The sequence below is a fragment of the Haemaphysalis longicornis genome, unplaced genomic scaffold (assembly GCF_048455015.1).
Source record: "Haemaphysalis longicornis isolate Haplotype H1 unplaced genomic scaffold, Haemaphysalis longicornis Haplotype H1 scaffold_4, whole genome shotgun sequence".
In the NCBI taxonomy this organism is placed as follows: Eukaryota; Metazoa; Arthropoda; class Arachnida; order Ixodida; family Ixodidae; genus Haemaphysalis; species Haemaphysalis longicornis.
Genome location: NW_027526361.1, coordinates 206,291,819 through 206,313,249, shown reverse-complemented (window position 1 = coordinate 206,313,249; position 21,431 = coordinate 206,291,819). Strand labels below are relative to the sequence as shown.

Here is a 21,431-nt window from a genome sequence, read left to right as displayed (position 1 = left end):
ACACGTCCGGTGTGGGAAGGAGCCAGACTGTATTTATTTATTTAGTTATTTATTTAGTTCGGTACCTTCAATGCCCAGGGGGCGTTACAGAAGGGAGTGGGTTTCTTTTTTACAAGGTATTGAAAAAATATATATACAATAAGGGGAAAATATACAAAGCAAGAATAGATGCGATGCCTTAAAGGCAAGAGCGAAAAAGTAAACAAATCACAGGAGGTAAAAACTATACATATACATATATATATATATATACATACATACACACATATGCATATGTATACATTCACATACACATACACGTACATACACACCGAGAAAAAAAAAACATTTGGTGCGGAGGGAAATATAACTCAAAAGCTGGGGAGTGATACAAAGACAGTTGTGAAAAAAAGACTATGTAAGAAAATTCAAAAAACTTGATTATACAATGCACAAGTGACGTTCAACTGCCGAACGAAATGCGCGTGCATCTGTGATTGTAGCTATTGAAGTTGGCAGGCGGTTCCACTCATCTGATGTTTTTGGTATGAAGGAATGGAAGCACAGATTAGTACTACAGTGAGGGACGTTTACTTTGAAAGGGTGATCAACGCGCGATGATAAGTACGACGGGCTGGAAAGGAGTTCATTTTTTAGTTGTGGATTGAAGTGATAAATTTTGTGGAACAAGTTGAGTCGAGACAGCTTTCTGCGCACGGAAACATTCTGCAGATTTAAGGTTCGTTTCATTGAAGTTACGCTCGCTTTGCGGTAGTAGTTAGTTAGGATAAAGCGTGCACTACGGTTCTGTATGGATTCTATTGCGTTAATAAGGTAATCTTGTGCTGGGTCCCATACCGAACAGGCATACTCGAGTTTAGGGCGAATTAGGGTTTTGTAAAGGATTAGTTTCAGATCGGAAGGTGCCATAAAAAAATTACGTCGCAGGTAGCCTAGTGTTCGGTTTGCATTACTAATTATATAATTCACGTGTTTCCCAGGATAGGTTGTTGGTTATGTGTACTCCTAAATATTGGTATGTTGCTGTTGTTTCAAGTTGGTGGCCATGAATGTTGTATGATGTTGGTGACCTTTCAGAAATATTGGAACGTCGCGAGATTCTCATCATTTTACATTTGTTAGTGTTCAAACGCATTTTCCAAATGTCACACCAAGTCGATATCCTATCAAGGTCAGATTGTAGTGCGGATGGATCAGACGTTGATGACATCACTCGATAGAGCACGCAGTCATCTGCAAATAATCTAATGGAAGAGGTTATGGCGTCAGGTAAGTCGTTGATAAAAATAAGAAACAGGAGAGGGCCGAGTACAGAGCCTTGCGGCACACCTGAGGTGACTGAACAATAAGAGGAATCGTAATCGTTGGCTGTTACAAATTGTGATCTGTTCGATAAAAAATTTTCAATCCAAGCGAGAATTTGGGGGTCAATGTTTAGTTTACGCAGTTTTTGACAGAGCAAGTGATGGGAAACAAGATCAAACGCTTTGGAAAAATCCAAAAAAATACAATCAACAAAATTACCATCATCAAGGGCACAAAAAAGGTCGCGTGTAAAGGAAATTAATTGTGTTTCGCAGGAAAATGTTTTCCGAAATCCATGTTGGTGTGGAGAAAAAAAGGAATTATTTTCAAGAAACGTAACGAGGCTCGAGTAAATGATTGATTGATTGATTGATTGTAGGGTTTAACGCGCCGACGCAACGCAGGCGATGAGGCGCGCCGTAGTGGAGGGCTCCGGGTTAATTTTGACCACCTGGGGATCTTTAACGTGCGCCGAAATCTCGTACACACGGGCGTTTTTGCTTTTCGCCTCCATCAGAAAAGCGGCCGCCGCGGCTCGAGTAAATGATGTGTTCAAACAGCTTGCAGGAGATGCTGGTCAATGAAATTGGGCGATAATTAAGAGGGTTATGAACGTCCCCGGATTTAAATAACGGAACAACTTTGCCAATTTTCCAATCGTCGGGTAATTGACAAGAATTCAAAGATTGAGAAAAAATTTCCCCTAGAATTATGGAAGAATAAACGTCTATGTTTTTCAAAATTTTAGAATTTATACCATCAATTCCTGACGATGAGGAAAGTTTTAATTGGGCTATGAGTGGAGCAATTCCAACCCAGTCAACTACCAAAGGCTCCATTGGAGGAAAGTTTGAAGTTTCACAGGAGTATGCCTGATCATGTGGCTGATGCGGTATAAAGACCTTTCTGAATACGTCATTCAGAAGAAAACAGCTTTCAGAGCAGGGTGCAATGTCGCCGTTTTCATCTATTAAAGATATCACATTGTTCTTCGTTCCACCAATGACGTTCCAAAACTTCTTCGTGTTATGTAGAAGCAGAGAAGGGAGGGTGTCATGAAAAAAAACACGCTTTGCATTTTTGACTGCGTTTTTGAATTCCGAATTGACACTACGATACGCAGACCACATGATCCGGTTATCACTCTTTCTTGCCTTGCGAAACAGCCTTTTCTTCTTATTCAAGAGACGGTGAAGGGAAATGTTGAACCATGGGGACCGATGGGTGCAGGAAATGAGCCGTAACGGTATGTACTTTTTGATTAATGAGTGCACTTTATTTTTGAAAAGATCCCAGTTTGTAGCTACAGTACGTTCGTAAAATGTGACCATATATTCAACAACAAATGCTTCCAACTCTTTGTTGATCGACAAAAAGTCAGCTTTTCGATAATCACGGACGTACTTGGGCTTGCTATTTGTACTGGCTTTAACCTCGAAGTTGATGAAACAATGATCACTGAGCCCTGGCGTGCAAGTGAGTGAGTGAACAAGGTCGGGGGAAGTGGTTAAAACCAGATCAAGCACATTAGCGCTTGTTAGTGTAGTGCGGGTTGGTTGGGTAACAAGTTGTGATAAATTAAAGTTGGAACACAAATCTACAAACTGGGCAGCTTCGGATGAGGGCCTGAAACACTGAAGGAGGGTCCAGTCCAAACTATTGAGGGGTAGTTGAAATCCCCCAGCAGAAAAAGCAACGATTTAGGAAATCTTATGATAATATTATTTAGTACGTCATGAAGGTCATTACAAAATGACGAGGGGGCGTTCGGTGGTCGGTAACAAACACAAAATATTGCGTCATGGTGTTTTATGCGAATACCCGCGCAAACTAGTTCTAATGGAGATGAAACTGGAACAGCGAAAGACTGCAAATAGTCCGCGATTGCAATAAGTGCGCCTCCCCCCAATCTTGCACCTCGATCACATCGATAAAAAGAAAAGGACTTTTGGCAATGAAGAATTTCGCTGCTTGATACCTTGGCAGATAGCCAAGTTTCCGTAAGTGCCACAACATCTGCGTTACACGTATCAATGAATGAAGAAAGGTCATCACGTTTATTTAAGACACTGCGAATATTAGAAAGCAAAAATGTGATTTCACACACGGAGTGAATTTTACCTAGCTATGACTGTGAAGTGGAGGGCGGAGCTGGGGCTTCTACTCAAACAGCATTGCTTCCGGAAATGCTATCGCTATGAACATTTATTTCACACACACTATCAGAAGATTGAACGTAAACGTAACATTTCTTGTTGATAAGAACTTTGTTGTAGCGAACTAAAAAAGGCTGACCGCTGGCTTTACCAAATTCAGTCAACTTTTTGCGCAACTTTCGAGTTGCAACGCAGAAATCTTCGGTGATGCTTGCGTTGGAGGGTTTGAATTGCGACCGAGACGAAAATATAGAATCTTTCATCTTAAAACTGGAAAATTTTACTATAACTGGTCTGGGCTTATTCGGCACCAACTTCCCAAGCCTATGGGCGCGTTCGATCGTCCCATCCAAAAGTGGCGTTTCCAAAATAGAAGACAGAAGATCGCAAATTTTAGTCTCTGATTCGGCCCATGATTCGGTTGGACTGTCAGGTAGACCATGAAAGATAAGGTTTTCACGGCGAGATCTGTCTTCAATTTCGTCAAGGCGACTTGCAAATGAAACCGTTTCATGGCGTACCGCTTCAGCAACGGAATGAGAAATGTCGGGCAGTGAGCATCCCTCGGACGCGGCCATTTTTTCTTCCACAGCCGATAGTCTTTCGTTGATGTCAGTTATCTCTTTTTGCACATTTAACTGAATTTCTTTGACGTCATTCAGTTGCGAAAGCACTTCAGCATGATTTTTATCAATTTTCGCGTTTAGCGATTTCAACAAGAACAGAACATCGTTACTACTCTGAGCAGGATCCTCGTTAGGAGGACCAGGATTTACTTCGATGTCACCGCCGAGAAGTAGAAGCTTCCCAACAAACACACATTCGCGAACAAGATCACACAAAACGCTGGGGCTTGGGAGGAGCAGCAAATTCGCATTACTAGTGCGCTTATCAAACAAAGAAGGTCGAGAACCAACCTGTGTAAAACAGAGCAACACTTGAGGCAACCGCATGGCAGCTGTCCTCCCAAGCCTACTGAAAAAGTGAGCGGCTGGGCCATCGTTATACGGACGTCGAAGAGCTGATGTCGATGACGATGGGGGGGGGGGGGCGAGAACCGTCATAGGTGGCCGAAGATCATCGTAGAAGTGAACTGGCGGCACCAGGAATTGTTCCTCCGAAACTTGCGCAGGACATGTCGACGAAGAAACCAGTGGCGCTTCGTGCCGCTTCGATAACGGTAGGCACGTGCCGCTGATTGACGAAACCTGTGCAAAACAGAGCAACACTTGAGGCAACCGCATGGCAGCTGTCCTCCCAAGCCCACATGAGCCGTATGGTAGTTTGTTGTTCTATGGAGGGGTCAGAGGTAAGACGTAGGTTGGGTCTGCCTCAGAAGGCGAAAGCGTGGTTATGCTCTGAACGAGACAAGCGGGTGACTGTCCTCGTGCAGCTCCATAGCACGGGGGGTGAAAGTGCAGGCTTGGTGGGCGTATTCGTTGCCCTCCATAAAAGCGTGAGCGGGTGTCCAGATGAGCTGAATGGAACCATTTGGGCAGTGGGTTTTAGCACACGACGTGAACGTCGGGACACCAAACCCGACAGGTAATTCCGGTAGACTTGTTGGGAATTGGTGACTACTTTACGAACCCTTGGTTGAGAGCCAAGGCGATGGCTGCCTCTTTTGCTGCCATCATGTCGTCGGTCTTGAGTGAGGCACAAGCAAGGAGATTGGTTCTGGAGGTAGCCACGATGATGGCGTACTGCTTCCCTCGATGTTTGGAGGCGTCTGTGTAGATAACTGCATGATCCCTACCGAGGGTGGTGTTTACCGCTTGAGCCCGTGCTTTTCGGTGACCATCGTCTTCTGAGGGCTTCACACTTCTAAGCAAAGGGAGCATATTTATTTCTAGTGGCCAAAAGCCCAGGAGTACATCAAGCGGAGTGACTTTCTGTGCTGCCCAGCCAATCTGGTGAAAGATGCCGCGACCCGCCGCAGTTCTGCTCGTTCGGAGCTTCTGGATGGAAAGAAGACCCTCTATCAGCTCTTCTACCGTGTTGTAGAGCCCCGTGCTAAGCCGCCTCTCTGTTGACGCACTCGTGGGAAGACCAATGGCTTGCTCAACAGCCTTTCAAATCATTTTATAAAACATCTTTATGTCGGCCTTGCTGAGAAGAAGATAGGGGGTTGACGTAAGTAATTCTCGAGATGACGAAAGCTTGAACTAATCGAAAGGTATCGGATTCCTTGAGGCCTCGCTTCTTAGCGGCAACTCGCCTGATCATGTGTATGATTTATTGATGCTGCGTCTCAGGCACTGCAAGGATACGTCACTCTTGGTGTTGGCCTGAAGATTTAGGCCCAGTATTTCGATGCTGGGGCTTGGGGTGATGGCCTGGCCATTAAAGAGCATTTGAACGTGTTTCTTGATGTATCGTCTGGCGTGAAGGTGGACGACAAGAAGCAGATATTTTTTACGCGAACACTGGAAGCCACATGCCCATTGGCGTACTAGAAGTGAGATGCCTTAGGTTGGTGGGAGCTTCCTTTAATCGCTATCGCGTGGCATTTAGCAAGAATGCAGGGGTTAAACCCGTAGATGTGCTTGGTCAGTGCTCCACTTCTCTTCCCCGTCTCCGCGTGGGATCGTAGCTAAATCGGTAAGACTACGTGCTCTTGCTTTGTTACTCTGTTAGTTCCAGGTTCGATTCTTGGCGGTGCAGTAAATTCTTTTATTTGTTTGCGGGAGTTTTCTGGTGACACCAACGGTCGCGAAAGAACCCTGGGGGGGTAGGGGTAGAAAGCTTTGCTTTAAAAACAGAGGCAGGAGCCAGCAGTTCTCGCTTAAGACGCCGAGCGTATGCGTCAGGCTAATCCGTTAGGCGTGCAGCATACAGCTCAGTATTTGTGCAAAGAAAAAACCACAAAACAAGCATCAAACCCGCATGATCGATGATAAGGCGCCGGTAAGCAATCGGAGCCCCCTCCCCAATGCGTTCTGCTAAATATTAGCTTTGCAGCTGCTCTCGAAAGGGGTGGGGAGTTGACATGGCTTCGAGGGCTAGTGAATGTGTCAGGCTAAGCAGGACCCAGCAGTTCTTGCCCAAAACGTTGACCGCATGCGTCAGGACGCAGCATTTGCCACCAGAGAAGCAGAGTGCAAGCGACAAGCCCGCCAGGACAACGAGGGACATTTCAGACCCTCCCCAATCAGCATGTGAAGTGGTGTACAACAGCTTCACTAGACATCCACTCCCGCAGGGCGGGATGGCGTCCATTTTTTTTCTTCCTAGTTTTGTAAATTTTTTCTACGCTCCGGACCGATTTTATTTTCTTCTCCATATTATTCATTGTTGCTGCGTACTTCTTCTTTTCTTTTCGTCTTTCGCTTCACTCTGTTCCCCCCCATCTCAAGTAGCAAGCCCCGCCATTTGTGGGGCTAATCTCTCCGGTGTTTATTAAAGCTTTCTCTCTCTTTCTCTCTCTCTCTCTCCCTCTCTTGAACGTGCATTCATATAACTGGTGCCAGCAGGAATGAACGTGTGTGATTTTTTTTTAACTACGGGTATACTTATTGGGCTACTTTTATTAAGTTGGACAAGGGGGTTTGTTTTGCAACTCAGCTGCGACTGCCGGTATTGCTGCCATGGCGTAAATACATCATTGGCGATAGGAAACCAGGGGAAGCCGAACTTGTGCTTTGCCTGCATTAGCGCTTTAGCTGACCCAACGGCCTGAAACTGGACAGCAAATGCGGTACTTCTTTCTTCTACGGGCTGTGTGTCCATGACTTAGGTATCCTTAAAAGGGTAGACTCGAGCGTAAGTTGTCAATTTTCAGGGAAAGCGATCTTATTTTCTTCTAAACCGATGCCGACAGTGCACCAGGTTCCATTGTTCGGTACAGAAGTGAAGTCACCTTATTAATGATAGGACAGCGCAAACTTGACGGGACGAATAGAAGACAGCAACGCAGGTGTTGTTGTCTTCTAATCGCTGTGTCAAGCTTGCGCTGTCCTATGATTTTGAATGCATGCAACTGGCTCAGTTTGCCACCCTTTTAAACTAACCTTGTTTTAAATCTCTACCGCTACGCAGGCCTCATCAAACCGTACGTCGCACCCCTTGTATAGCGCATGCCAGGCAAGACAGAGATGGCACCAGACGTATTGCCGCAATGGAGGCCTCGTTTATTCCGTGTGCGTGGCCTGGCCAGAGGGGTGGTTAATGATGATGGTGGCGCGCAGGTACTCGTGATGATAATGATGCTGGTACACCCTAACACATCCTGCGAGCGAGCTTCTTATGAACGACATCATGCCGCCGCCTACACCTGCCCGAACCAAATCATCATTAGCGTTTAGGAAGCACCTTCCGCTTTGCTCGGAATACTCTTTTCTCTTGCCGGTGTGAGGGATGAGCCTGAGCAAACAATAACTGCCCACGCGAACCTTCTAATGAGAAAATAGCAAGAGAGGCTTCCGCACAGCGGAGTTTTCCATCGATTTCACATCTTGCCTACTATATACAGAGCCGGGGCCTGCGTAGAATTCTTCCCCGGTTTTTTTTTTTAACTTTCTGCTCCCTTTCCCGCGAAAGCGTAGCTACGTATCTAAAGGTGCAGTCAATTTCCTCTGCTCGGATTCCTATTACTAGCGAGATTCGCACACCACGGTATGGTTAGCACGTTTCTTTCTGCACGCCCAGGCGGGCATTTGCCGCTGCCTTCACATCTTTTTTTTTTTATTATCCACGTAGTAAATTGCAAGATGTCTGACACTAGCCAATGGCGAAAATAATCAGCGGGGGGCCTTCGTTTCCGGTGCCGGAATAGTCGGATTTGTAGTAATCTGTAGTATTTTTTTCAACCGCTCTCTCTCTCCAATCCAAACAGCGTCTCTAATCAAGATTTCGATGGGCGTAGAAGCGAAACGTCGATGTGCGGGGCCATTACTGACACGTCATTCCTGAATTTTCATACTGTATCCTTGTTTCGTTGCTTTTATTTTTACGATTTGAAACTGTGGCTCTTTCTTTCTATTTGTTTTGCTTCATCTCTTGTTCCGTTAGTCTTTTTCTCCCCCTCTTCATTTGCTTCACCCGCAACCTCGTTTTGTAGATTCGTTTCATCTCGGCCGTGCCAAATTTTATCAGGGCCCAGGCCCGTAACGCAGCCATTATTTATAGTCCTCGGCGGAATACCGTACGCCGCTTTGGGCATGTACATCTGACGTGCGGCAAAAAAAGTGTTAGGGTTGCAGCATTAAAAAGAAAGCTCTAGAGGGCATGCGTGACGTGTTAGCTTTTGCCAATGTGTGTGTGTGTGTTTTTTTTGTTCTTAAAGAAGTCTGCGTTCCTTGCATGACATTAGAGATAAGGGAGACATTATAGCAAATGTCACGGGTATAGCAACCCAAAATTTAAAAGTTACAACGTGGCATCTCCTGATGACTACTTTACTGTTAAATACCTCGCAGTTTGAGGAGAAACCTACAGTTGTGCCACGGCGGGCCCACGGCGGGCCCACAGCTTATGCGGCGGGCCCACCTCAATCAGGCTGGCAGTGAACCGGAATTTTCGACGGAGCTGGTAGAGGCACACCACTGTGTGCGTACACCCTTGAATGCCATGTAGCGGAACAGTCGCCGTTCCCAGCGTTCGTCGTTCATGACTCCGAGTGGCTCTCCGAATGCTATCTTGCTAGTGGCCTCGCGAGCCTCAAACGTTGACCATCCCAGGTCACCCTGTATGGCCTCCACAGCCACTCGGCCATGGCAGCCCAAAGCAAGGCGTCCCACCTCTCGCTGACCACGCTCGAGCCACCGCCGTGTTGGTGCCGACACACACACCACAGTGTTCGTGAAGGTGAGACATAGGACATGCACCGACTTCCACAGGTCACGGATCAACAAGTATCGGTTGCACCCCCATAAGCACCGTCTGCGCACGATAGAGCTGGTGCGTCTCGACTTTTCTTTCAGCAGTGCCTCGAGTGTAGCATACTTTTCGCCAGCGGATCTGAAAGTGATGCCAAGGTAACAATAGCTGTACATCGATGGAACCTCTTCACCGCCAGGCAGCAGCACAGTGCGAGTTTTGTCCTCCGGGTCGGAGATGCACAGGACTGCTGACTTGCGCGTGTTGAAGGCCAGTCCCAGTGCTGAGAGATGCTCAGCCGAGGCGGTGACAGGTGCCTGTAGCTCAGCCACACTTCCAGCGAGCAGGACAAAGGTTATCCGCGGAGAGTAGTACCTGCCGTAGTACCATCCGTGCGCCATCTGGGGAGAGCGCCGGTAACTGCAGTAGCAAAGAGCGCAAATTTCAAAGGGCAGAAAACGCAAAAATAAAGCAAAAACACTAAACTATCTAACGATAATTCGCAGAAAAAGACTCCGTGAACAATTCTGAGGGTGGGAAGTGCTGGGACGCGAATTGTCTTTCATGTAACGCTTGTCGTTTGCAGTGCATTTACTGCACCTCAAAATAATTTAAAACCCACAGTGCATCACCAAGCACGGACTATGACGCTCATCACACAAGCAATACACAACTTGCGTCCCAGTGCTTCGCACCCTCGGCATCGTTCACGGCGTGGAGATGTCTGATTTTTTTGCATAACTTTAACCATGTGCCCCTGGAGCCACGCTCTTGAAGGTAAGTCTAGCCGTAAGCGATGCGCTGGTGTAAAAGTGATTTCACGGCCTTGTCACGACGTCCGGGTAGCAAACTGCTTTTTTCTCCAGCCCATAGTCTTCTATAGGCGAAGTAATTCTTACAATAGGTCCGCTTTTTTTTTCGACGTGGCTGCAATCCAGTGACAATTACTGAGCTGGACCGTTTAATGCCATAACCCTAGGTGTACCTGTCAACGATCCGTTCCAACCTTCCTCGCTCGTTTTCGGTTCTCTCATTCTTGCCAGTGTTCTTTTTTCCCGCCAGCAGCATAGAAAAATAGGCCAAAGCAAGGATAACGTTTCTGATTTGTTTTTACTTCGTTTCTCTCATTGATATTTACAGCCGACATTATAATGTTCAATCAGGAAAAAAACTGCAAGGAATTTAGGGGACTGTGCAATTAAGCTCGGTCGTATAAGAGGAAAGGTAAGTTCTAAACAATAGACGAGTGAGGCAACACTCCAACCGGGAAATGAAAACTCAAGAAGAGCGGGATTAATATGTTGTCATTGCCGCTTCCGACGGGTGGAAAAGAAGGCGTAGAATTAGAATCAGCTGAGGAGCGTTCGCGAAGAACTCAAGTACTGAACAGCGGGAAACGTGTGTCATCAGTCACCTTGTACTTGGCAACCAATTCGATTGCTCCCGGTACTTTAGAGAACGTGTTGCGTTGTCCATTACGTCCAACTCGATTGTTCCTGGTACTTTAGAGAACGTGTTGCTTTGTCCATTACGTTGCATTGTGCGCACGGTCCGTTCCGGTGACGTTTTGCGGCCCGATCGCAGTTATGAGATCCTTAATTATCAGATCCGTAATCAGAATACGGCTGATCCTAGGTACCAGCTCTCTAAAAGGGGACGTAGTGAATGCGTTCTGTCCTTCGACTTATCGATGTGAGTTAGAGACACCAGCAGAAGCCTAGAGGAAAAACTCGATCATGCTAATGTCACGAGTAGCTTTACACGTCAACGCTAATAGCGTATGTGTGGCTGCTATGGCCCGGCTACTTTCCATGGGTTCCCCTTATCGTAACACAGAAAACGCCGCAATGGGGAAGGGATGGCGACCATGTTAATGAGCCGACACTGTCGCACCACTGAACACGTTTCTGTACGGTTGTGCTGTCTCAACTGCGGTAGACACTGAACCGTCCACCTCGCCGGCAGCAATGAAGCGTGGTCACCCACATAAGTACGCCTCATAAAAAGATACGAGACCACAAAAATGTACCATCCCTCCCTAAAGAAAGTTGAGAGACGGGCGAAAGCTAAAAGTGCGTCCAACCTTTCCTGAAACTGCATCCAATCGATCGTCAAATCTTCAGTCCCAAATCGCAAACGATAAACGAACCTGTGCGCCGATCGTTGACGCACTAAGTACACGCCTCTACGAACGATCTAAATGTGTACCGATACGGGCTTTATGAGAGGCAAGTTATTGTACTCCTTCTTGACGATCTATGCATGTGTTGTCTTATCTAAAACGGTTCCTTTTTTTCTAGATTTCAAAGTAGCCGTTATGCACGCGTCGTGTGTCCGGAGATCATATCGGAGCTTTTCGGTGGACCAATTGGTTTTTGTGGAAATACATTAGATTTTTTTTTGACAGAACGCCACCGGTCCCACTAAGAAAGGTTTTTCTTTAACAAGGTCGCACGGCGAGCAAAAAACCAGGAGTGCGTTGCTGCTAAAACCGTTACCTGCTGACACCTCCGCAGCCGTTACGACGCGAACATAACGCGCCGGGCAGATATCGCTTTGATGGCGAAGACATTGCCGCAACAGAAGACGTCATAATCACGACAGGACTACCATTCGACAGAGAGAGTTCCCAAGGCTAAAATAAAATTTAATACTCACGCATTTCCACACATAAGCTGTCTAAGTGACTGAATTCTTTCGGTTAAAATCTTCATAGTCGTAAAAGCACGCTGTCAGACGTACTGCAAACGCAGATACGCGTACGATTTTTATTTTTTATTTAATTATTTCCAGGCACTGTTGGCCGATTGGACCATTACAGGGGTGGGGTAAAAAACTGGCATAACAACCGCCATGTCAAGCGTAAAGAAGAAATGCATAGCCGATACAAAAAGAATACATCATTATACTACATTCTAGAACTTATATGCTGAATCACATATATCACAAAATACACTTCACAATATTACATCCTACAACGTACATGAGACAAGTTACAGGAAATACATTCAAATTTGCAATAGAACACAGGCACACATACGCAAAAAAAAAAGCAATCACCGTTCAGGAAGATTCACTTAGAAAATATTTTGTAACATTGTTTTCAAACTGTTCTGCAATTGGAGAATCACGTATAGCATCCAGTAATACATTCCACTCTTGTATTGTTCTAGGGAAAAGAGAGTATGCATATGTGTTCACGCGACATTGAGGAACTAGATAGTTGACGGGAATTAGGTACTGCTCTGCATCAAAGTTAAATGTATTTTGGGAAAGCAAAAACAAGCATTTAAGTCTGGCTATGCGACGGCGGTCTAGGAGCGGTTGTAAATTTAGCTCTTGCAGCATCTGCGTTACAGAATCATTACGAGAATATTTTAAAAGAATAAACCTAGCCGCCCTTTTTTATACCCGCTCGATGTTCTTACTTAATCCTTTTTGATGAGGGTCCCATATGATGCTTGCGTATTCCAGTGTAGGCCTTACTATTGTTAAGTACGCTGTTAATTTTACGGGTGCTGGAGCGAGTTTTAATTTGCGACGTAAGAGCCATACCTTCTTTTCAGCAGTAGAGCAGATATTAGTGATATGTTGGGTCCAGTTAAGGTCTTCAGATATTGTTACTCCTAAGTATTTACATTTGTTAACGATAGCTAACGCAGTGGAACCTAGTTGATACTAGAAATTTTTGACGTGCTTTACTTTGTTTGTAACTCGCAAAACAACCGTTTTTTCTTTATTTATTTGCATTTTCGAGTTTCGCACCATTTTTCAATAGACGCCAATGCGTCGCTGAGCATTTTGTGGTCATTATGGTTGCATATTTCTCGATAAAGTAAACAATCATCGGCGAACAGTGGAACAGTAATATTTTGATTAATGTCAGAACAAATATCGTTAATGTAAACGAGAAATAACACCGGTCCGAGGACAGACCCTTGAGGGACTCCAGAAGTTACGAGTAAACGATCGGATTTGTAACCGTTTATGTCCACATACTGCGTCCTACATGTCAGATATGACCTGACCCATTCTACTATATTGTTATTTATACCAATCTGCGTCAATTTCTTAATTAATACATTATGAGGAACCCTATCGAAGGCTTTTGCGAAATCAAGGCATATTGCATCAACCTGTTTTTCGTTATTTATTGCGTTTGAAAAGTCTTGGATGGTCTCAAGAAGCTGCGCTATGGTTGATAGCTTTTGTCAGAAGCCGTGTTGGTTAGGATGTAGTAATTTTGTATTTTCTAGGTACTGATATATTGCTTTGGATATAACTTGTTCGAGGAGTTTGCAGCAGACGCAGGTTAAGGGGATTGGCCGGTAATTTTCGATATTCTGCTTGTCTCCGGTTTTGTGTACCGGTACCACTTTTGCTACAAGCCAGTCTTCTGGGACCCGTTTTTGTTGCAAGGAGGCATTGAAGATTATTTCCAAGTATCGGGCAACCCATTCAGCGTATCTACGCAAGAAAGCGTTTGGAATTCCATCTGGACCCACAGATTTATGTTGTTTAGTGTTTAGCAGGAGCGAGAGTATTCCTTCATAGCTAATTCGTACTTCTGGCATGTCAGGATCTGGCATGTCAGATTAATCAAGAATCGACCAGATTTTAGGGAAAATCCCCAAGGTGGAGCAAGTTTCTGCGAAGGAAAGTTTGACATCCACCTGAATGTCAAACTAAAGGTGGATGTCCAACTTTCCTTGGCAGATTAATGGACAAATGCTTCGGCACAAAATTGCGTTTCTATATCATAAGAGCCCTGCCTTATCTCGGCATTCTACGTAATGTTACGCATAAAAATGTATGCTTCTTGGCCCCAAATCTTAATTTTATAACCTTCAAGCGCTATGATGTCGTTACGTTAGCAAGCCGCTTCGAGCTTCCTTTTCGTAATTTTTACTGTCGCGAATAGAAAGTTGCTTCTCTCCTCGGCTTCGGAGAAAAGGCCCGAACAATTGCACATTCAGTTCGCATTTTTCTTGTTAAATTGCGCTGCTTGACTTTGCTGCCCATAACGGTTTACGACAAGGAACGTTAAAGTATCCCACTGGTCGTCCACGCCATGCATGGTCTTACTGTTATAGCTCAACGCTTGCATAGCACGCAAGAGTAAGAACACTTAACGTAGCTCTGAAATAACGCCAGGTTCATAATGTGACGCAGTTTTATTCGCTTTCGTTTTTACACGGACGAGTCAAGAACAGAATGGATGTGTGAATACTAAGGAGGGCCACGGGTGAATCAAAAGGCTAAATCAAGGCGGAAAGCAAGCACTGCGCTAATTCGATTCGTGTGACAGTGCAGAAAATAAAAAAAGATAGTTTGTATAACAGCGATAGTTCTGTAGACTCGTCCTTTACACGACGCCGTCGGCTCACGTCGTGCTGATATGCTCGTGCGTGCCAAGGAGGTTAAAAAAAATAACCTCCTTGTTGCGTGCGCGGCTCCATTACCGTTCTGCTGATGACGTCAGCAACACAAGTAACAGTTTTACTGCGGGGGCCCTATTCTCGACTTCGAGAATTCGACATATTTTTAAAGCCAAGTAGTCTTTGTTTCATTCCGTCTATTATGGCGGTACATATTTTTGATGCGCTCACATTTTTCCAGACATCTGTCCATCCACAATTACCATGAATGTGCTACCGATCGAGCTTCCGTAAGAAGCACCAGAAAACAGGCCTCGCCCTGATGAACCGACAGTTACCGAATTGGTCATTGATAAAAAGATTAAGAAGGATTATCGATTTGGGAGGCTAAAATACCCAAAGGCACACAAAGCACTTAATAAAGAATGAAGGAAGCTCACACTAACGTTTAATACTTGAAGGTAGTGAAGCTGTACGCAAGCTTCAGGACCATCACGAAGGTTCAAGGTCACGTTTGCAGCCGATTCGCTTCTTCTTTGCTGCTGCAACGAGCTTTGCTCCATCATTGTTGCTATAAGTGTAAGCTTCTTTCATTTTTTTTGGAAGTGACAATCATTGGACATATCCTTGTACTGTCGTACAAGGAAAAATGTGAGCGCATAAAAAATATGTATCGCCATAATACACGTACTGAAACAAATAAATAGAAAACTTTACGCCGCGCGCCAAGTCAAGAAAATGAAGAGTCTGTTTTAACGCCGAAAAACCTTGGTATAGTTAATTCGAGTTGGTCACTAAGTGGCCAATAATGTAAAATTTCTTATTTCTTCCGCACTTTCGGCAAAAACGTGTGCGTGCAATAGTTGCATATTTATCACATACGTGAGAAGTTGCAGTCACTCCCATTGCACGTGTGCGGCCAAGTTCTTTGTCCGTGTGTTCACTCGAAGCGCTTCTGCCGGCTAAGGAGGTAACACCTGCGATGTACATAATTCACCAGCAGTGTTGCGATGCCTCTTCGCCACCTGAACTCAGAATTCATTCGTAACCCCCTGGCAAGGGTTTTGTTTCAAGTCACCGCTGCTATTATCAGCCATCCCAAGACACTCCTGTCCCAGATAGAAAGGTCCTGTTTTTTACGACGTCGGTGCCTTGATCGATTGTTGCTGGTAGCACCACCAGTACGAGAGGAGAGGTGACTTCGTGTTGAGTCAATGCGAGATTGTGGTCCCAGTACCTGCTCTAAAAAAACAAAACACCGGGGCGAGGACGCGCTACCACAAGATTTGCCCTACGCCGTTGTGCCACCGGAGGTGGTCAACGAAAGGGATGACGACGATTACTACGGAATAAAACACCCTATATAATTTAACAATATTTACTTTGCAGTGCCGTTCAAAACGGTTTGGCCCTGTTGAATTCCGGCTCCTCCCTCTCATTTAAATCCGCTGTCAGTGTGGGGGGAAGCTAGGTCAGTTGGTCGTGATTGGAAGGACATTCGGCATCTCGGTGACAATAGTATCCGCAGAAGTTACTCAGTACAAGAGGTACTTGACTTAAGCCATCATGAGCAAGTTGAAATTTGTAGCCTTAGTATGTAGGTGATTTTATTTTTTTTACGAATTTAAGGCCTCAACTTTATACGTGTTTTATGGGGCTAACACAAGTAGCGCACAGTGCAGTCTAATGCTGTGTCATAGATAAGAAGCCCCGCTAGCACTACCGCTTTCTCTCGTTTGATAGTTTATTGCTACTATTTCGACAAATCATTGTCGTATATGAATTTAAGCTACTTAATAAATTTGAGTGTGGGTCATTACTATCCGTTTATACTACCTCTGTGCTCTGTGTTTGGTACATAAACCTTTTACGGAAAGAATAAACGGCTATCAACTCCGGAGGCTTTCTGGTCTGGTGTCGAGCTGGGTTTGGCGTTAACATTTATATTACAAGTTATCGCGGATGCTTGTGTGCATTACATCGATCCAAACTACAAATCCAAAATGCCACCAGGACTCACCAAGCGGGTAGAAGTAATTCTACATCGCATGTGGTTGAATGTGGCATACACGCGCAACTTCCTCTCTGAGATAAAACGAGCTACGTCACCACGATGCGCGCACTGTGATGTGTCAGCACGTCCAGCACTTCCTCTGTGAATACGCTCGATTTAGTGCACGAAGAGTGTCCGTCTCAGTGTTTTGGGGCCTGCCTCTTTACGTGAACATTCAGGTAAATGATGTTAAAGACCATGGGTTTGTCCCAAACGTGCTTTACGGGCTACAAAGGCTCTGATTGAGTACCTGCAACATGCAGGTCTAGACCAGTCTCTCTAAATACCTCAACGTTTCTGTCCGCATCAAGTTCTTCAACATCATCGCAATCAACATCATCACGTCATCAACTGGCATCGCAAGTTGAGCATTTTAGCCCGTCTAACATCGCCAGACCTCATTAAAGATTGTTCTCTCTCTCTCTCTCGATTGGAACTGTATTAATGCTGAAGTTCGTAGTGAAAAATATCTATTAAAATAGCACTTCCTGCCGGAATCTCCGCAACTTGAATGAACAATGGGCAGAAACTATTTTCTGCGAAAACAAATTGCAGGTAGGTAATATGACGTTAACCAGAGCCTATCTGCAATTGTGCGGTCGAGAAAGAAAGATATGCATTCGTTTCCAATGCATAAATAAAGTACCTGTTTGATTACAAGGCCAGAAGTTCCCGAAATCTCCGGATGGGAGTTTATATGTGCTATGCAGTAAGCCGTTGCAGTAAACAGCTGTTAGCCACTTCATGGTTACCATCTACTTCACTGAAGTGATCAAAATGTCGCATTCAATGCAAATCTGGATAATAAAGCACCCTGCACCTCCACGCTTACCTTCCCTCTTACGGTCATAGACGTGTAAAGCTCAAAATTTAGACAAAGAACAAAGAAGGACGGCACGGGCAAGGAACAAGCGCTTGTTCCTGTCGTCTTCCTTCGTCCTTCGTCTCATTTTTCGCTTTACACATCTTCAGTGGAAGACTAGCGTGCACAAATGTCCGCCTTAAATGGTTATGGTCGAAGTACATCAGACAGAGCGAAAGGCTGAGATCGATGAGCACATTAAGCTTCGGCTTCGACTATCCTTTCCCATTGAGCAATACGCAGAACGTTCGGCACCAGAGCGATTGCATTGTTCAATTTGTTGGCATAATGACAAGCCATTTTTATTTCCAAATCATATTTCGTGAAACACAGATGAAAACACACTTTACAAAGAAATTAAAAGAACTAAACGCCGGAACGCCGCTATGGTAGTGATTCTGGAGAAGTCTTCCTGGTACGGGCGTACAGGCGGGCGGAGAGGGAGGGGATGTCAGTCTGCCCTGCCGATGTCTTCAAGCTTGCGGGGAGTGGGGGAGGGGGGTATAGAACGTGGCTAGCTCTGCCTTTCTTTAATGCGAAAGCATTGCATAGAATATTGCAGAAAACCGGAGCCCTACACCCCGGAACCCATCCCTTCCATCGAGCAGTGGATGATACTGCTGCTGTTGTAATCGGTGCAGGGTACTTCGGCGTTCCGGTGTGTGGCGGTGAAGCCAGCCCGTCACGAGCTTTCATGTTTCAACAAACAGGAGCGTGGCTGCTGGGCAGCCACTTGGGACCGGTGAGACAGTTTTCCGGCCTTTACAAGAACCGGCAGAATCTGGCTCCAGCGGAAGCGTGTTCGAACAAGCCTTGCAATCTGGAACTATGTGTTGGACTTCACCCGTGGACACCGTTACTGATTAACACGCAAGCAAACTTGAGTGGCACGAGAACTTTTACGTAACGGCTATGAATAATTACATTCCTGTCATAAGCTGCGCACCAACCTTAAGCGGCTGCAATGTTTGCTGTTACCACCAGCTGTTTTGCGGTGGCCCTGACGAAACGCAAAAATAAATAAAGTCACTGCAAAATCGCGTAGACTACGCCGAGGTGCACCAGAAATTGTTTTACATGCAATTTCGATTGATTGTTCTTCCCCGTTGTTTTTCACTCTACCTACATTTTTTCTTTCACGTTTTGTCGCTCCTTTTATGGCCCAGAAATGAAATTCTACGTGCGCCTCTTACTGGGCAACGGTCCTTACACTATCAGCTACCCCGTTGCATATACGGCCTTACTTTAACATATAAGCTACAACTTTTCCTTGAGTCGATCATCGTAAGGGGTTGCTCTTCTTTCTGCTGCCTTTTCACACAGAGAGACATGCTTTTTAGTGGGAAAAAAACGTTTTAACGGGATCGCAAGATGGTCAGTCACCCCAGGGGCATTCGGCGAGAAGCTCACACCGCCTTTCCAGGGTTCCTTGTGTTCCTTATTATTCATCCGTCTGTATATTTTACCTCGATGTTAACGGACTTATTGTGTTCCTCGCTTTGTCCACACGTAAGTATAAGTCGTATTCGCCTATCACTACGTCGGCAATAACGTAAAATGTTTTATTTCGTTAAAACAATCAGCAAAAGCACGCAAATGGAAAAGACGCATGCACAAGAGTTCCAGTCCCGAAAACTGCCCGTGTGTCTGCGGCCCGTTAACCTTTTGGTGCGTTCACTGTGAGCTCTTTCGCAGGGTAAGGCGGGTTACAACTGCGATAGAGATAACCCAACAAAAAGTCGTGTGATGCCTGTCCGCAATCTCCTCATCGAATTTATTCATAGCCTCCTTACAATCGCTTCCGCCACTGCTCGCCGCAGCTATTATATCGATATATCTCTTGATGGCAAAACACACTGAGGTACAAAGGTCTCATCATATACGCCTTCTGGGGCTTCACCTATTGTCACTGGTTGCAATAAAATAGCATTTCATGTTCGGCGTCCGCGAACTTTGGTACAGTAACTCTTTTAGCAAGGCTTGCTTGCTTTAAAAGAAAAAGATAACCTGTTTCCGCCCGGGATCGAACCGGGGACCTTGCGCGTGTGAGGCGCACGTGATAACCGCTACACCACGGAAACAAGGTGGGCATGAGGTCCCTGCAGACACAGACGCATCGTGTACCTTAGAAAACGCCCCACCCCACAGTGAAGAGAGGAGCTCATCATTATAAGGGTGCTTTTCTGAGAAACAAACATTAGCCAGTGTCGTGTTTTTTTCCTTCCTCAAAATTCAGTTTTAACGCAGGATGGAAAAAGCATGGCATTCGTCTGTCTATCCCAACTGTAGCTTGCTTGTTAAAAGGCGGACATGCGGAAATCGGGTTACAGTAGTATCAGCAAAAGTTACTGCATACTAGAGGTATGCCATGAAATTCCCACAAGCAAATTGAAATATCCAGGCTTAGTTGAACTAATTCCTACAGCCCGTACAACAGGACAAAAGACGAAGAGTGGCGACCAGGAGAAGCACTTGTCCGGGTCGCTACTCTCCGTCCTTCGTTCCGTTGTTCGCGATGTACGCATTAGCTCAGTGAAGTACCAACTCGCCAAAAGTCTCACGTTAACTAGCCTCGCATAAAAGTTTATTTTTGCACTAATTTTAGGCCTTAATTATACACCTATCTTATGGTGTTCATACGTGTTGTGCACTGTTTGTTTTTATGCTTTCTCATATTTAAGAAGTCCCGCGGTTGCGCTACGCCTTTCCTTCGTTGAAATGTTTATTGATATGTCGAGAAATTATTATGTTATATGAATGAATGAATCAATGATTGAATGAATGAATAAATGAATGAATGAATGAATTAATTAATTAATTAATTAATTAATGAAATAAAACTTCTAAGCGAATTTGAGCATGGAAGGTTGAATGGGTATCAAGTCCAGAGCCTTCCAGGTCTGCTGTAGGGTTGCGTTTTCCATTCCATATAATATTTCAGGAGATCACTAGTACCTCCGTACATTACATCGATGGCAACTGTACCAATCTTGAAGTTCGTAGTTAAAAAAAATCAATCATGTAGGCAATTACTTGCGTATATATACAACTTGAATGAAGAATTGGCAAATGGCATTTTCTGCGAAAACAAATTGGCAGCATTATGGCGTCAATCAGAGCATATCCGATATTGTGCGCCCGACGAAACAATATCTGCATTTGGTTCCGATACATAGATACACATTACTTTCTTGATAACAATGCCACAAAATGGCTGAAATCACATGATGGCCGACTGCAGGCTATGGAGTTAGCAGTTGTATTGCTGCACGAACGAACGACCATTTCATGGCCACTAGATATGTTTCCCTGAAATCCTCAAAATATCACTTGTAAGGTTCCTTGGAATCAAAAAGCACCATGCACCTCTACGCGTAGTTTCCCGAGAAAGAGAAAGACAGAGATCGATGAGTTGATAAAGTTCTCACTATCATTTCCAATTGACTGCTACTATGAACGCCCGGACGACTGCGGAAGCAGAACGATTTATAGGTTCTAACGCGAAAAAAAATGAAACTTTCAATTAAGCATTTTAGGGAGATTTTGAATCCCGACTATATCTTTAATACCGGACAGGCAAAAACGATTCTTGTAAGAGAAATTAAGTGAACTAGTCCCCAGAACACTGGTTTGAGGGCAATTCGGGAGCAGAAGGAGGAATAAACATTTATTCAACTATATTACTTCCGTTGTGGGAGGCCTCCTTAGTCCAGGAAGCCTTGGTCCTTGGTTGCCCGGTGGGCCCTGTCCACCAGTCGTTGCTGGTCTTGAGGGCGTGAGCTGGTCAGCTGGTCCTCCCACTGCTTCAGTGTTGGGTTTGGTAGGGGGGGTGGGTTAATGATGGTGATTGTCGGCACTCC

The 21,431-nt window shown here is 45.1% G+C and overlaps 1 long non-coding RNA gene and 1 other non-coding gene across 2 annotated transcripts; one reads left to right on the top strand and one right to left on the bottom strand.

Annotated features, from left to right (window-relative positions):
* The first annotated feature begins 1,902 nt into the window (after window positions 1–1,902).
* On the top strand, window positions 1,903–18,926 carry LOC144180750 (uncharacterized). The gene is made up of 3 exons (XR_013324537.1): window positions 1,903–2,551; window positions 9,140–9,266; window positions 18,213–18,926. It is a non-coding gene; the product is annotated as an uncharacterized LOC144180750 (long non-coding RNA).
* A 653-nt stretch (window positions 18,927–19,579) lies between these two features.
* Window positions 19,580–19,652, bottom strand: Trnav-cac (transfer RNA valine (anticodon CAC)). The gene has a single exon. It is a non-coding gene; the product is annotated as a tRNA-Val (tRNA).
* Between the last annotated feature and the right edge of the window lie 1,779 nt (window positions 19,653–21,431).